The sequence below is a fragment of the Quercus robur genome, chromosome 7 (genome assembly GCF_932294415.1).
Source record: "Quercus robur chromosome 7, dhQueRobu3.1, whole genome shotgun sequence".
NCBI lineage: Eukaryota > Viridiplantae > Streptophyta > Magnoliopsida > Fagales > Fagaceae > Quercus > Quercus robur.
Window position 1 is genome coordinate 47,940,062 of NC_065540.1, and position 17,322 is coordinate 47,957,383.

The following is a 17,322-nucleotide window of genomic DNA, read 5'->3' on the forward strand; positions in this document are numbered from 1 at the left end:
GATTAGTTTAATTGATAGCTATTATTTATATACATGTATATTAATCTGATTGGTTGTAGAGGTTAGATCTGTATATTGTGGAGTTAGTAAGAAGTTAATTACTCTCAAACTTTATATAAATACCTAATGTACATTCTTTTTCTTTCAATGTAATATAGAATTCTCTCATCAAATTCTCATAGTAGTTACTTTGTTGTCTCAAATGATTGTGCCTCAATGAAAGAAGTAGCAAGATGCTCTAAAATATTGACACCTGAAAAGCTCAAAATTCCACTTTTGACAATAATGTGAATGGAAGAACCAATGTGTATTCTCTTTTAAAAAAAAAAAAAAAAATTCATATGGTCTATAATTGTATGGAACTTCCTTTTAGGTGAGTCTCTATTGACTTCTCCAATATCCTTCTTCTTTTGTCCATAGGGTCTTGAAGTCCTGATATTTTCCAAATTGAAGGCACAAATATGACCCAAAGACTCATGGAAAGTTGCTAGAGGGATACTCTTGAGGAAAATTCCAATATGGGAAAACAGAGGTTTTTGGAACTGGATTTGGAGGCTAAGTATGTGTTTGGATTCGTTTATTTTGCTGAAAACTGAAAATAATAAAAAAAAAAATTTCTGGGTTACTGTTTACTGTTAAAAACACTGTTCAGCACTGTAGTTTTGCCTTAATGCATTGTTTATGTCTCATGAACAGTGCAAGAGGCACTGGTAAAAAAAAAAAAAAAAAAAAAAAGGCAAAACGCAGAAACGTGAACGCCAAAACGTGATCCGAACAGAGCTTAAATGTGCAGCCAAAACTTAACTTTTTGCTTGGAAAGGGTCCGCAATATTTTACCAACGAATTTGCTCAATCAAAATAATTTCTTCATTCTCATGTGAAATATGTAGGATAGTGCAAATTGCAGAATCAAGGACAAATATATAAATGAGAGTGCTCGGAAGCGCTGGAAGTGCGGAGACAAACCACTCAGTTTCCATAGGTATGATATGTTATTTAGTCTTTCGCGAAATTGTTAAGTTGGGGAAAAAAAATTGGGCATGTGATAGAGGTGGAGGTCATGCTAAATATAGCATGGCTGTTATGTTACTATTGGAACCAAAGGCGGTGAAGCTCTAAAGACAACAGTGAATTTGGTGCAGTCAGCCTCTAATCTTGCAATGGAATGGAACTTATGGAAGAAAGTCTATTCAAGAGTGTACATGGAGACCTCATGTAGGTATGTATTGTAAGGTAAATTTGGCTCAAGGAATTACAGGACAGTGTCTATCAAAAAAAATAAAAAAATAAAAACAATAAATTGCAGAAAAATAGATGATATGGTTTGGGGGTAGTTGGCCACACCTTATGGATAGTAGAGGGCTTGACTCTTCTATCTGAATTATATGGTTCACTTATTGTCTTCCTCGACGTATTATGAGCCTTAAAGACTGTGGTATACCTATTACTTATGATTATATACTAGTAATAAATGATACTACCCTTTTTTTTAACAACAAAAAAGGTGTCTCTATTGGGCAAATTTAGAATATTGTTATGTTCCTCCAACTATCAAAGCTTCCAAACATGTACATTCTTTTATACAAATTTATTTTTAGTTTAATCACTCCTTTATTATATACTCCATGTGTACTTGGATACATTTGTCATCAATAATGATTGTTTTTTATATAAAAAAAATACACATTTTAATTCATTTTAAAATCATAGTACCTTAAAGGAAAATAAATATTTAATTTCAATGGTTATAAATATTTTCAATGTTTATAAATGGAAAGGCATATGAGGATAGTCTGTCAAAGATTTCCCATATTGCATCATCACCAGCATGCTCCTGAGAAAAGCGATTTGGAAAGTCAGTAAGGTTGAGCCACAAGCACAAGGCAGGGAAAATATCTGAAAAGTATGATATACAATTTCCATACTGAACACATTGATACAAATGCCGTGTCATAGTTCTGAAAGTCACTTTCTTTTACGAAGGCAATAAACAGTGTTATAAGCTTCTGCCTATAATTAACAGTATAAATTGCTTCAAATGGACAACAATTTGCTCTGGCTTCTATTATGTTTGGTTGCTTAACTTCAATTCTAATGAATTCTCTACGTTCTTTTGAATATTACTGCTGTAGTATACCATTTGTGTGACTTATTCCCGTGCATTGCATGGTTTAGCAACTAGTTGGAACTATAATTAAAATTAGATAAGTTGACTATATTCCAGTTAATTAGCGGATTCATGTAGAAGTACTGATTCACCAATCACATTAGTACTTGTCATCAAGTTGTTGCAACAATTGTGTCATGAATAAGTTGTTAGAAGCGAAATCCAATAAGGTTAAGCTCGATTTCTTAGCTTGGAGGGATGAGTTGAAGGCAGTAAAGGAGAAGAACCCTTTGAGTTTCAAGACTTTTGATGAGTTGATTCCATCACAGTATGCGATCTAGGTACTCGACGAATTGACTGATGGAAATGTGATTATAAGTACTGGTGTTGGGCAGCATGGAATATGGGCTGCTCAGATTTATAAGTATAAGAGGCCTCACCAATGGTTGATGTCCGGGGGTTTAGGCGCGATGGGGTTTGGATTGCCTGCTGCTGTTGGAGTTGCCGTGGCGAATCCTGATGCAGTTGTTTTGGACTTTGATGGTGATTGGAGTTTTATGATGAATGTGCAAGATTTAGCGACGATTTGGGTGGAGAATCTTCCCGTGAAGATCATGTTGTTGAATAATCAGCATTTGGGTATGGTGGTGCAGTGGTAGGATAGGTTTTATAAATCTAATAGTGCTCATACTTATCTTGGTGACCCTTCTAAAGAGAGTGAGATTTTTCCTAATATGTTGAAGTTTGCTGAGGCTTGTTATATACCTGCAGCTCGTGTGACAAGGAAGGAAGATCTAAGAGGTGTAATTCAGAAGATGTTGGATAGTTCTGGCCCGTACTTGTTAGATGTGATTGTACCACATCAAGAACATGTGCTTCCTATGATTCCAAGTGGTGGGGCATTCAAAGATATGATCACCGAAGGTGATGGAAGAACTGCTTACTGATTCGGTGAGGGCAGAGTCATTTGCATTTTATGCTTTTGTATGTATGTGTTGTTTTAGCTTGCTTAGCTCAGGCTTGTGATAAAGTTTGTGGCGAGTTATTTATTTATTTTTTATTTTTTATTTTTAAGGTTAGAAACTATGTTGGTGTTTTGCTATGAGAAAGTTTAATATATGGTTCTTAAATTATTTGTTCGTCTACTGCTATCTTATAGTGCAGTGTTGTTATCTTTGTCCTGTTGAATCTAAATAAGATAAACTTTCACAAGTAATATGATATTTAAATGATAATTTTGAACTCTGATAGTGCGATTTTGAATAAAGGTCCTTTTTTTGTCCATGATGTATTGTTGACATTAGATCTCCTGTATAAATATGAGAGTAAAGATAACGACTGATCTATAGTCGTTTTATTTCTTGAATTATATAAATTTAGGATAGAAGTAATATGTTGAATTAATACTTCCAAAGGAGACATGGAAAAGTTTACAAGTCAAGTTTTGTAGTCAGCCACCTATATTCTACTCGACCGGTTAAGTTCCCATATGAATTAATGTGTCTAAAAAAAAAAGTTCCTATAAGAATTAATGTTTTTATTTTTTTATTTTTTTTTTATTTTTATAAATTATGAAAATATTATTACACTGATAGGAAAAGATGGCCTGGACACTAGTATATCTGACTAATGTACATCTTCTCAGTGTCTACAAGGAGAGAATCAAAAGTTCCAATAGCAGATCTTTTAGGTTCTTTTCTCAAACGGAACTGCTATGAAATCCAGAATCAAATTCTTGTACTACTACCGGCCACTTGTTAATTTATCTTTTTACACAATTACTTCACTTGAAAACATGAAATCCGAAAACGCAATTACGTATTTCATAAAATCTGTGACTAGTGTTGCTGCTGTGATTTTAAAAATGCACACCGTGAGCTATGACTTGAAGATGCTCTCATGCACATTTTCCACAGTTTTAAAAATACAATTTCTTCAAAACTCAAAGCCAAATGCCAATTTTTTTCCTTTGCGTTTAAAGTCGCTCATTTTCTCCACGAAATCACAAGGCCAAAGGAACTCTTGATGACAAACAGATTCATTAAATCATATTTATAATATAGGAAGTAATTCTGACAGTTTCACTGGGAAATATACAGGTGACTTAGTTGCTTGAAAACTTAGTGGCAGTTGGAAAATAGTGCATAATTGATGCCTTTATTTATTTCAATTTTGAGGATGGAAGCCACCAATGAATCATTGTGGGAGACAATCTTTTGATTGTGCTTCTTATTTTTATCCTTTCATCCTTTATTGTTCTTAAGGGGAAATTTTGGTTTTACATCTCCAATTGAAAGAAGAAATTGCAAAATATGTTTCAACATGAGATTTAAAATCTTGATTCAGTGCCTGCTTGCATCTTTTCTTTTTAGGAATATCTACAATTCCTTTGTTTGATTAATCCTGTGTATAATGTCATGAGAAACAATATTAGAAACTGTGACTTTTGAGTTTCTTTTTACTGATATCTACAATTCCTGCATGCTTCCTTTTCTTCGTTCTAGATATAATAATCAAAGTCATTGTTGGATATCTATGTCTCATGTCTACATCTGATATTTGAATAATCCCATATAGAAGCAAGGATTTGTCGGTTTTTTTTTAATTGATACATCCTCTTATTGGATTTCCATTTTAGTTTCTCTGCTCAATTCCTTGTTGCATTCTTTTGCAGGGTACCGTAAGTGCCAGAACTTCTGTTTTCAAGTTCAAATATATTTCCAAGTCACTGTAAAAAGATTTCCATCTTTAGGTGTTCCGTATAAAAAATTCCTCTGCTCACCAATGTATTCGATGACTTACAGGTTATTTTAAAAGTTTTTTTTTATTATTATTATAATGTACTTGTAAAAGTTGACTATGGTAAACTAGTAGGCTATGCACTTACACAAAAGGGAAAAAAAAGGCAGGATATTATTCTCTTATGGAAGTTCTGACAGCTTGAAGCAACTTATTCTTTGTTACCTTCTTACTACAACTGAAATTTCCATGGCAAAAGACAAGTTCTTGACCAAACAATGATGGTCAGTGTCCATAGTGCTTCCTTTGTTTTTCTTTTAATGTTATTAGGAATTATCTAACAGGAAGAAAACCAAATAAGAAATAAGAAATTAAACATGTTTCAAGAAACCAAAAAAGAAATGTTTTCTAGTTTCTCCCTTACTGTTTTGAAAAGAATGAGAAGATAAATGGATGTACTATTTACTGTTGGATATCTATCTCTCATTCCTAATCAGATTTTTTATTCCCTTTTTTAACCTTAATTTCATTGTGCTGTGTCATTCTGCATGTTTTTCCAGTTGACTTCTAACAATGATATAATGTCCTATTCTTCTTATGTTGTTGCAGGGCTTAAGGGCATTTACAATTTACTTTTGTTCAAGACTGGACTTCCTAGAGCAATTGAAAGAATGGCCACAGCCCATATGTGATCCTCATTTTCAGCTCTGAAATTTGACGAAGAAAAGCGTTTCCCTTCAGACAAATTGAGTATGATAACGAGCATGATTTTTTTTTTTTTTTTTTTTTAAACTTAATTAATGTCCATGTGAATATGTATAGGTGGAATGTTTTGTAACTATCTTACTGTTCTCTTTATAGATGCAAGGGTGTACTCAATTCATTATATACTTTGCATAACTTGGTGTTTGCATGGTGGGAGAAACGAGGTAGGGAGATCTAGGAGAAAGTATCAAACATCTAACATCCCTAAAGACCCTGATAATTTTAGAATCTGAGGACCTCAATTTGAGCCTCCAGAATTTGATTATTTGCAATTTACCTAAGTTGGAGGTTTTGCCCCAATGACTGCAAACACTTTACAACAGCAACAGATTCGAGAATGTGAAAGTTTGAGGGCTTTGCTGGAGTGGCTGCCACATCTGAAATCACTTCACACACTTTGGATTGTCGATTGCACAAGATTGCTCATGTACAACAGATTGAACTCGACAAGGGTAGTTGAAGTTCATCATCATCATCATCATCAGAATAAGAGGTAAGGGTAGATTATTTGCCTTCTTGTTCTGCCAACCCCTTCACCACAACCAAAAAAAGAAAAAAGAAAAAAAGAAGAAGAACAGGTAAGGGCAAATCTGTCTTTTTGTTTCCTTGTACTATTTAATTATTTGTTATGGTTTTTAGATTTTAGTTTTTATGCTTAATAATGGGTAATGATCTAATTGACTAATCCTAAATGCTGGTTATGTTTAATTTCGTTAAATAAATAAATAAATAAAGCAAAAGCCCTTTTTGTCCAAATAGTTTTAAAGTAAATTAAAACAAAAAAGGGCATATTACAAATTTAGTCTCTAACCTTTGTACTAAATGTCAATTTGGTTCCTAATGTTTCAAATGTGTCAATTTAGTTCCTAACTTTTTGGTACTGTGTCAAATTGATCCTTATTGTTAAGTAATGGATGAAAAATGCTGATGTGGCTATTAATGGCCAAAATAAAAAAATAGTTTTTTGGCCAACTCATATGCCATGTATAATGATGACTAGGATTGAACTTTAAAAAAAAGCACCTAGTTGAATGAAGATCTCTCTTGCAAGCATGTAAAACCAAATTGGGATCAAAATCCCTAAATCAATCATGCTCTCCTCTTCCTCATCTCATCAATCACCATGATGATGAAATTTAACTTGGGTTATGCTCATTTGAAGGTAGAGTCCTTAAAACTTGAAAACATCCTAGATTTTCATTTGTGTCTCTTGTGGTACATTTCTTGTTTGCATGATTGCTTGTATGTATGGGTGTTATGAAGGTAGAGTCCTTAAAACTCGAAGGTAGATTTCTTAAAACTCAAAAATATCTCCGTTTTTTCTTTTGTGTGGTTTTTCTCACTTCTTGTTGCTTCCTTTTCCCCCAATACTATAATGTTTCAATGGAAAAGCTTGTGATATATGGATTGGCAGACAATTTTTTTAGGGACATTGGCACTTCAAAAAAAAGTACAGACCAAAATGCATTCAATTGTCAGCTTCCTCAAATCTTCAAAACTTCTGTTGAAGGATGATAGAGAAAGGTTTTTTAGAGTTCAAGATGATGTTCGTGACGTTGTCTTGTCCATTGCATCTCATGGTTGGTATATCAAAGCTCTCCCATTTGGAATTTGGAAGAGTTGTACGTTGGGAATAGCTTCGGCAAATGGATGGTTGGAGTTGAAGAACAGAGCCTAGCTAACTTCTTCGAATTGGCATCTTTGGCTCACTTGATTGTGTTTCACATCCACCTCAAGAATACCAATGCATTATTCAAATAATTTAAAGGTCCTAGGGAAAATCTGGGAAATTTTCGCATTTTTGTGAGTGATGACTACTGAGATTTACGTTATCCTATCCAGTTCCCAAATGTGATAGGTCAAGCTAGGTGAAGTTAGATTTGAGATCGTGATTGATTTAGGGATTTTAGTCCCAATTGACCTCACGTGCATGCTTGCGCGTGAAATCTTCATTCAATTAAAAAAAAAAAAAAATTCAATCCTTGTCAGCTTTACACATGGCATATGAGTTGGCAAATTTTTTTTTTTTTTTTGAACCTTAGTTATGTTAGCATTTTTTATCCATCACTTAATGATAGGGAACAATTTGGCACAATATCAAAAGGTTAGGGACTAAAATGATACATTTGAAACGTTAAGGACTAAATTGATATTCAGTGCAAAGGATAGGGACCAAATTTGTAATTTACCCAACAAAAAATTATTTTTTGGATGAAATTTGAAAATAAAATTCCAAAACATAAGTGGCATTTCAAATCTTTATTTTTCCCACACTCTTTCCTCACAGATATATAAAAATAAATGAAAAAGAGAAGAAGAAACATTGATCTATTTAATTTATGGAGGAACTAAATCTTATTTATGGAAAATTGTGTTTCAAAGTTTGGCCAACAAGGCATTGGCACCCATTGAATGAATATATTAAATTTTTATTTATTTATTTTTCTACTATATAATCATTTTTTTCTAGTATTATTTTCACTATAAGTTTCTTATATACTATATAATTATTAATTAGTCACTAAGCTGTATAATGCATGGAAAAACTTTAAATGAAATAAATTTTTTTAATTAACTTAGTTATAATTTCAAATAATAAAAAAATAACACCTCAGCTTAAATATCACATGTTATTTCACAAATATGCACCAGAATCGTGTAAAAATAAAAAATAGTACAATCATATATTATTACACATAATTAAAATTTTCTTTAATACTAACCAGCCAAACAATATAATTAAATGTAGCTTGTGCCAAATTGAAAATTATAAAAACAGAAATATAGATACAGAAATCTATGTTGTAGCGTCATGAAAATACATACACGAACAAAAGATACAACCATCATTGGTCCATTGACATTAAAATTATTTTCTTGGTTACACCTTAGATCTCATACATGATATGTATACTGTTAATAAACATATTTCACTAAAAATCTAATCATCTAAACCTTAAAAGAGTAGAGAAGATAATAAAACACATTTGCACCGTAAATAAGTATACATCATATATTTATTCAACATAAAATATAAAGTGATGTAACAAAATATCATTCTTAATTATTAAACCATATTTCCAATTTCCTACTAAATAAATTAAAGGCACAACCATAGACTCCATCACCACATATTTGGTAGCTAATATGAATGAAATAACAAAACTCAAAATAATATAAGAGACAACTTTAAGAGCAGTGTCCTACACAAACTTATTAAGTGATTCCCCTTTCAAGGGATCCAGCTGGCCATCAATGTCTCTACATCTAAATCCACATAGTCAACAAACTGTTATTATATCAAAACCTAAGTGTCTCATAATATTGTCTGCTTCAAAAGTAATATTTTTAAGTCACAGAGTGACTCAACAGTCTTACATTATATCTAACATGACCACAATTATCAATTTGCATATATTAAAAAGTAACATGCTGTAGAAACTTACCAATACACATACTGCAAAAATTACTGTCAAGAAAATTTCTAGTTGCCAAGGAAGCTAAAATTTTCTTAATAGTGACTTATTAACGAATATGAAGCATAAGCTGCATAACCATATGTGTCATTGTAAGTTTCTTACTTTCAAGTAATTACTTAGCTACAATTTTCTGACAATGTGGCTTACTTCCATGTAATCCCACTATCCTAGGGTATAGCCAAACCATAGAAGCCGCGAAAGAAATAAAACTAATCATAGCTAGTAAAGGTTAAGGAACTTTTAGCATAGAATAGAAAGAAAAGAATACCAGACCTTTGTCATGTTCCATCAACATGCGTACACAGAAATTTCTCATAGATGATGGATGGGGAAAGTTTGAGAAAAAACTGTTAGGAATCACTCGGCTACAATTTGTTGACAATATGGCTTACTTTCAAGTAATTACAGGATTTAGCTAGTGTTAGGACATATGTGATTCACTTGTTAAAAACATTTGTCACTATTTTATGTAATTGGCTAATCCTTTGACAAAACGCACTTTACTTGTATTTTGGTAGATCTAGGATGCGTTTAATACTTCAAGAAACCTTGTTTCAAGTTCAAGTGTTAAAGCCATGCAAGTCTGTCTAAGATTCAAGCTAAAAAGTGCTTGTCATTAAAGCTCGACAGCTAGCATCTATCGAGACCTGTAGAACTGTTCAAGCTCATGGCTTGACAGCAGTTCGACAGATAGGCATCTGTCGAGGTTTATAAAATTCAGTTTTTCAGGACTGTTTTTCATTCAATCTGTGATTGTATGTTTGAGTTTTTTTTTTCTTACAATCCTAAACATATAAAAGGATTATTTTAAGGGCCTTCAAAGTGAACACAAGTTGCACAAGTGTTGAGCAAAGTTTGTTTAAGCAAATTGTGATCGGAGACAGAATTTTCCCTAGTTCATCTTTCTTATGAAAAAGTTGCTGTGATTGAGCACCGTAGGATTTTGTAACCAAGGAGCTTCCCGATCTTCATCGTCTGGATGAATTGAAGAACTTTGCAGCCAACAACCTTCTCTAGTTGGTAATTGAAGTCGCGTACTGGGATCCGTGCAATTGGTTAGTCACATACTGGGAGCCGTGCATCAAAAGGAGAGATTGTCACTACAAAACAAGTCCAATTGGGTATTGAGGTAAAGGTTCAACTATAGGTTGGTATAAGGTACTGGGATTCTTTTACTTGTAACCGCTTATTTTGATAATAGTGGATTCTAGGGAGTGGTGACCTTAAAATTACCTGATGGGGTTTTTGTCGTGTTGGTTTTCCTCATTCGTAAACAAATCACCATGTCAATTTAATTTCTGCTGCACTTAGTTTAATTGGTGATTTGTTTGTACTACCACGCATTTTGCATGTTAATTTGATTAATTAATAAACTTGGTTAATTAATCAATTAATTTATCACAAGGGGTTAATACGTTTTTGGCCTATTAAGTGGTATCGGAGCAGGCACACTCTGATTAGGTTTTAATCTTTACTGTGTTAATCTATTAACCCCTGTTTGTCATGGATAGAGGACAATCTTTAATTATACATCATTTATCTGATGGCACTAACTATGCATACTAAAAAGTACGCATGAGAGCTTTCTTGCAATCTCTAGATGAAAAAGGGTGGCAAGCTATAAAGATTGGCTGGACCAAGCCAAAGGAAGCGTCGGCCAATTGGGATAATGCCAAGATCAAGGCGGCAAACTTCAACAGCAAGACATTGAATACTTTGTTCAGTGCAGTCACTAATGAGGAATTCAAGAAGATATCCTCCATTAAAACTGCAAAGGAAGCATGGACCATCCTCCAAACAACCTATGAAGGAACTAAGGCTGTCAAGGATTCGAAGTTTCAGAGGCTCACTACAAGCTTCGAAGAAATCAAGATGGAGGAGGATGAGTTGTTCGATGAGTTCTATTCCAAACTCAAGGACATAGTGAATTCAGCTTTCAAATTTGGGGAAACCATTCCTGAACCCAAAATTGTGAGAAAGGTGCTCAGATCTCTACCCGAGAGATTCCATGCCAAGATCACTGCGATTGAGGAATCAAAGGACATTGACAAGATTCCTCTAACAGAGCTGGTTGGTAATTTGCAAACCTATGAGTTAGGTTTAACGAGGATTGGTAAGTTGGGTAAGGGCAAGAGCATGGCATTGAAGGCCAAGAGCAGTGATACTGATGAGTCTTCAGATGATGAAGATTCTAAGATGAAGTCCTACATTACCAGGCAATTCAAGAAGTTTATGAAGAATGCAAATGGAATGGGCTTCGACAAGGACCGTAGGCAATCTAGTTCTTATCAGTTCAAGAGCCAAGACAAAGGGAAGAAGAATGCTAAGGATGACGGTCAATACACTGTTCCTTCAAGACCAAAGTGCTTTGGGTGTCAAGGCTTCGGTCACATGAAACAAGAGTGCCCCACATATCTCAAGACTATTGGGAAAAGCAAGGCACTTGCTGTTACATTGAGTGATATCGAGCTTGAAGATGATTCCAACAATGAGGATGACGGAATCTTGAATGCCTTCACTGCCACTGTCAATCCTACTGAAGGGATTGTTGAAGATGTGGATAAAGAAAAGGAATTGGGGGAGTCCAAATTTGAGAAGATGGATGAACAAGATGACATTCATACAGCCTATGAGAAATTGTACAAAGTTTTTGAGAAGCATGAGAAACTTTATAGGCTGGCCACCAAGAAGCTTAGTGATGTGGAACTTGATCGTGAAGAGCTTTCCACAAAGTTTGATGAAACCAATTAGACTATTGGAGTACTGAGGTTTGAAAACATTTTCTTGGCTGAGAAGACTAAGAAGCTTGAAGTGGAGCTGTTTCAAGTCAGAGCTCAATTGGAGAGAACTTGAAGTGCAAAGCTTGATGAGATGCTCAGTCTTTAGAAATATACTTTTGATCGAACAGGTTTAGGGTATGATTTATCTTTTTCTAATATTGCTTCTTCTAGTACTACTGTTTTTGTTCCTCCTAGTAATAATGTTGAAATTGAGAACAATGTTGTTAAAAATGAATTAACTAGTGAGAACTAAGACAAGGATAAATCTATCTTAGGAGCACCCTCTAAGAAGGATAAGAAAGAAGCTAAAAACCCTAGGGCTAAGAAGGCTAACTCTCAAAAGTCTAAACAAAAGAAGCAACATCTCTGTCATCACTGTGGAGCAGTTGGTCATACTTGACCTAATTGCTATAAGTGGTTAGCCACTCAACAGAGCAATGACATGATCGCATTGGGAAACCAGAATCAGTTTCCATCCTCTTTTGCTCATCTTGGAGATCTTCTCAAAGCCCTTATGTTCTTTTCGAACCTGAACAGTTTCAATTCTTCCCCCCACTACCGGATCAAGGGTTTGCTAGACGGAAATATTCTTCCAAGGTGTGGAAGGAAAAGGGTTCCAAGTGATTCTATGACTTTCTTCTCTCTCTTCTTGCTTTTGTTTTTGCATTACTTGTGTGTTTTGCTTTTTATTTTGAGTCAGTCTAGCTTTATGTTTTGCTTTGCTTAACATGTTTTTGTTTGTTGTTTTCAGTTTTATTTATTTTGTTTTTCATATAAAAAAAATGAAAAACCAGAAAAATACAAAAACAGTGTGTGTTTTGTGTACATTGGTACTTATGTACCTTGGATGGCCATTGAAACAAAGTTTTCTAAACTTTGTATTTTTTGTAGCTTAGATGAGCATCTCTATGCACAACTAAGCAAGTGAGCTTTGTGACTCGTGTTTGTGATGAGTAAGATTAAGTAATCTCTTGTACTTAACACTCGTATCACTCTTTTTGATGGGAAGGACTAAAAAATCTTAAGAGAAAGGTATAAATAACCATCTCACCACTGTTGCCCGCCATTCATAAAATGACATTTGTATGCTTCGGCATAGCAAAAGTGAAATGTCAAAATGCTTAACATTATTGGGTATTTCTTTTCTATCTTTTATATGCCCATGCATGATTTGCTTAAAAGAAAAAAAAAAAAGAAAAAGCAAAAAGAATAAGATGCTTTAAATATGATTACAAGCATGTATTCTAGGAGATGTGGGAGTTATAGGATGTACCTCGAAGATGATAGTCCCCATCAAATAGTTATGATTGTGTTTGAGTTAAAGTGATTTTCTCATATCTCAAATCGTTATAACATGTAGACACCTTTGCAATTTTGCGATGTTTTTCACACACGTCACGCATTATTCTTTGCTACTCTTGATACATGTGCAGGTACAATGTGATTTGGCCATCACAAGGTTTACATGTGTTAATGTATACTCACTAAATTGTCTTAACTTGTTTTTGGAATATAAAATTGGTTAGACTTGTTTAGTGTGTGTGTGTGTGTTTTGGGATCAAAATGCTTGACATTTTTTTTGTTGAGAGATGTTTTTGAGAGGTTAAAATGTTGTTTGAATCCTTAGTTGAGTTGCATGTTTGATTGCATTCATAGCTGTGTTTTTCCCTTCTTGAAAAACTGTTTTTAAGCAATCTCGACACCTCCTCGACACCTGGCTTATCTATCGAGATCCTCGGTTGTTTTTTTTTTTAATCGCTATCTCGACACCTCTCGACAGCTAGGTGGATTGATCAACAAAATTTTTGGGTCCTCGATAGCCCCTTGACAGCTAGGTGGATCAATCGACAAACTTTCTGGGTCCTCGACAGCTAGGTGGATCAATTGAGCTTCTTTATAAACTTTTCTGTTGAATTGTTCCTCGACAGAACCTCGATGGATGGCTTGATAGCTGGACATGCGTTTAAACCTCGACACCTCCTCGACACATCCCGATCGATTGAGCTTTATGAGGTTCCTATTTAAGCGTTGTTCGCGATTTCTTCTCACTTTTCTCTATCTCTCTCTCGACAGAATTGTCTCCTCACCTCCCAAACACTCATTTCTCTCTCAAAACCTTTAAACCCACGTGATTTTCGGCCTTTCCTTGCTTCAAATCACTTGGTATGGTCTCTTTTTCTCTCATTATTCATGCATTTCATGTATTTAGACCTAGGTTTTGGGGTTTTTTGAAAAATTTTGGGATTTTTCAAAATTGTTGAGTTTTTGTTGAAATTTTGGGATGCGTCTTTGTTTAAATGATCTTTAAACCTCATGCATTGCATCACATAAGTATTATAACAGTATTATCATGTATTTAGATGTGTGCAACTGATTGTGTGCTGGTAGGATTGGATTGGGTTGAGCCCATGATTCTTTTTATATTGCATGTCACATGTTCATGCATTCCTATGCATACGTTGTTTCCCTTCAATATATCTTGATATATTTGAATTGTTTTTGGGACTTTTCTGATTGTTTCTCTCTCTCTCTCTCTCTTCTATTTACGTTAGTCTATGTCTATGGCACCCAAATGCAAGTCTACTTCGTCTCAGAACCCTCTTCATTATGGGGCATCCATTTCGTTTTATCCTACTCCTTCATCTGTTCAGTTCTGTGATGAGGATGCCCGAAAGGCCTTCTCGGAGAACTTTTCTTGACGAGGCATTCATTCTAAACGCCAAGTCATCCTGGCGAACTTTGCCGACACTGACCTGCCCACTGTCATTCACAGTCGGGGTTGGGGGTCACTGTCTAATGTTTCAGTCACATGTCCATTCGTGCTGATCCAGGAGTTTTACTCCAACATGCATGGATTTGATTTTTTAGTACCTCATTTCATCACTCACATTCGAGGTACGAGCATTGCTGTCACACCGTAGATTGTTGTAGATGTGCTCCGTGTCCCTGGGTAGAGTTTCCTTACTACCTTGGTTATGAGCGTCTGAGGACTGTGTCCAAAAGGCCCTCGGTTTTTGAAGCGCCCTTCTTTGCAAAAGGCCCTCGGTTTTTGAACATGGTCATGACTTTTGTTCTTCACCCTTTATCTCACTATAACTCTATCAAAGAGCCTCGTGCTCGATTTTTGTTGTCCCTTCTTGAGCATCTTACTATAGATTTTCCTTCTCACTTTATTCTTTCTATCATAGATGTCTATAGGGATACAGCGTCCCGTGATAAGCTCATCTTCCCTTCCTCTATCACGAGGATCTTACGCCATTTTTCTATTCCCTTTCCAGTGCTTGACCACTTTACCTACATGTGTGCCATTGACGCTGCTACCATTAAACAGAGCAAGGTGCAGTTTAGGTCGAGGCAGTCTGGGTCAGCAGCTCCTTCCACCTGTTCGGCTCCATCCTGATCTGCTCCATCCACATCTGCTCTCTCCTCTTCTTCGAGCGATGTGACTCTCGGGGACATCATGACATAGCTTCAGTGCATGGATACTGAGCTGTATTAGGTGAACATCCATGTCGGCCGTATTGCACGACGGTAGGCGGTCATGGGTGGCTTTGTTTCTAGGACTTCTCCTCCACCTACTCCATGGCTTCTGAGGATGAGGATGATGATGATGATGTTATTGCTTCTGAGGATGAAGATGATGGAGATGCTAGCTCTTCTGGTACAGATGAGATGTTTACTTGACACTTTTACCCTTTGTCACTCGTGACAAAAAGGGAGAGTAGTTTTGGATATGAGAATAGTCATACTTAGGGGGAGAGTTAGTATAGGACCATTTTGTTAGGGAGAGTGTTGATATTTGAGGGATGTAGTGAGAATTATTTGTATCTTTTTCTTTTCTCCTTTTTAGATACATTTATATCTTGTACATGGGTCTTGTGACCATTATTGACATACATTGTACTTATTTTCTTTATATGTTGATGTATGTTTCTTTCACCTACCCTTACATGTGTTGTTTCTTTTCTCTCTTTATGCACATGCTTCTTATTACTTGTATGCAATCTATTATTTCTGTTTTACACAAAGATGCCTTGATGAGTTTTGTTTAAAGTGTTTCAAAAATATAGGTTGTCAAAGTCTACTTGTCATAAAATCTCTTCTTGCAAAGTTTTTCAAGAGTTTGTGTTAGGATATATTTTATTGTATTCAACAAGTGAGTATGAGTTGAATGATTTATGACTTCTCTTATATGTTCATTTGTTTGTTGTGGTTTTGTCATGGATTTCAAAAGGGGGAGATTGTTAGGACATATGTGATTCACTTGTTAGGAACATATTTCACTATTTTATGTAATTGACTAATCCTTTGACAAAATGCACTTTACTTGTATTTGAGTAGATCTAGGATGTGTTTAATACTTCAAGAAACTTTATTTCAAGATCAAGTGTTAAAGCCATGCAAGTCTGTCCAAGATTCAAGTTGAGAAAGTACCTATCATTAAAGCTCAATAGCTAGCATCTATCGAGCTTTAAGAGCTGTTCCAGCCCCGTGGCTTGACAATAGCTCGACAGATAGGTATTTGTTGAGGTTTATGAAAAACAGATTTTTCTGTTCTGTTTCCTTCCAATTCGTGATTATGTGTTTGGGCTTTTTTCTCTCACAACCCTAGACATATAAAATGATTATTTTAAGAGTCATCAAAGTGAACACAAGTTGCACAAGTGTTGAGCAAATTTTGTTCAAGCAAATTGTGACCGGAGACAGAATTTGCCCTAGTTCATCTTTTTTGTGAAGAAGCTGCTGTGTTTGTGCATTGTAGGGTTTTATAACCAAGGAGCTTCTCGATCTTCATCTTCTGGATGAACTGAAGAACTTTGTAGCCAACAACCTTCTTTAGTTGGTGATTGAAGTCACATATTAGGATCCGCGCAATTGGTTAGTCACGTACTAGGAGCCGTGCATCAAAAGGAGAGATTGTCACTATAGAACAAGTCCAATTGGGTATTGGGGTAAGGGTTCAACTGTAGGTTGGCATAAGGTACTGGGATTCCTTTACTTGTAACCACTTGTTTTGATAATAGTGGATTCTTGGGAGTGGTGACCTTAAAATCACCCAGTGGGGTTTTTGCCGTGTTGGTTTTCCCCATTCGTAAACAAATCACCGTGTCAATTTAATTTTCGTTACACTTAATTTAATTGGTGATTTGTTTGTGCTACCACGCACTTTACATGTTAATTTGATTAATTAATAAACTTGACTAATTAATCAATTAATTTATCACAAGGGGTCAATACGTTTTTGGCCTATCATTTTGCTACAGTGTTTTCAGCAATAAGTTTTCAGTTTTCAGCAAATAAGCGGTATCCAAACACACCATAAGTATCCAACCATTTGATCTGCAGAAGAGTACAAAATCTATGACCTTAGTTTTGTACTAAATTATCTTTGCATTGATCTAAATCAATGCATGTATGTTTAAAAATGATTGGTTCAATTAATGTTTTACTC

At 35.0% G+C, this 17,322-nt stretch overlaps 1 pseudogene; it reads left to right on the plus strand.

The window, feature by feature from the left end:
• Window positions 1-2,228: 2,228 nt before the first annotated feature.
• Window positions 2,229-3,098, plus strand: LOC126690937 (acetolactate synthase 1, chloroplastic-like; annotated as a pseudogene).
• Window positions 3,099-17,322: the final 14,224 nt, after the last annotated feature.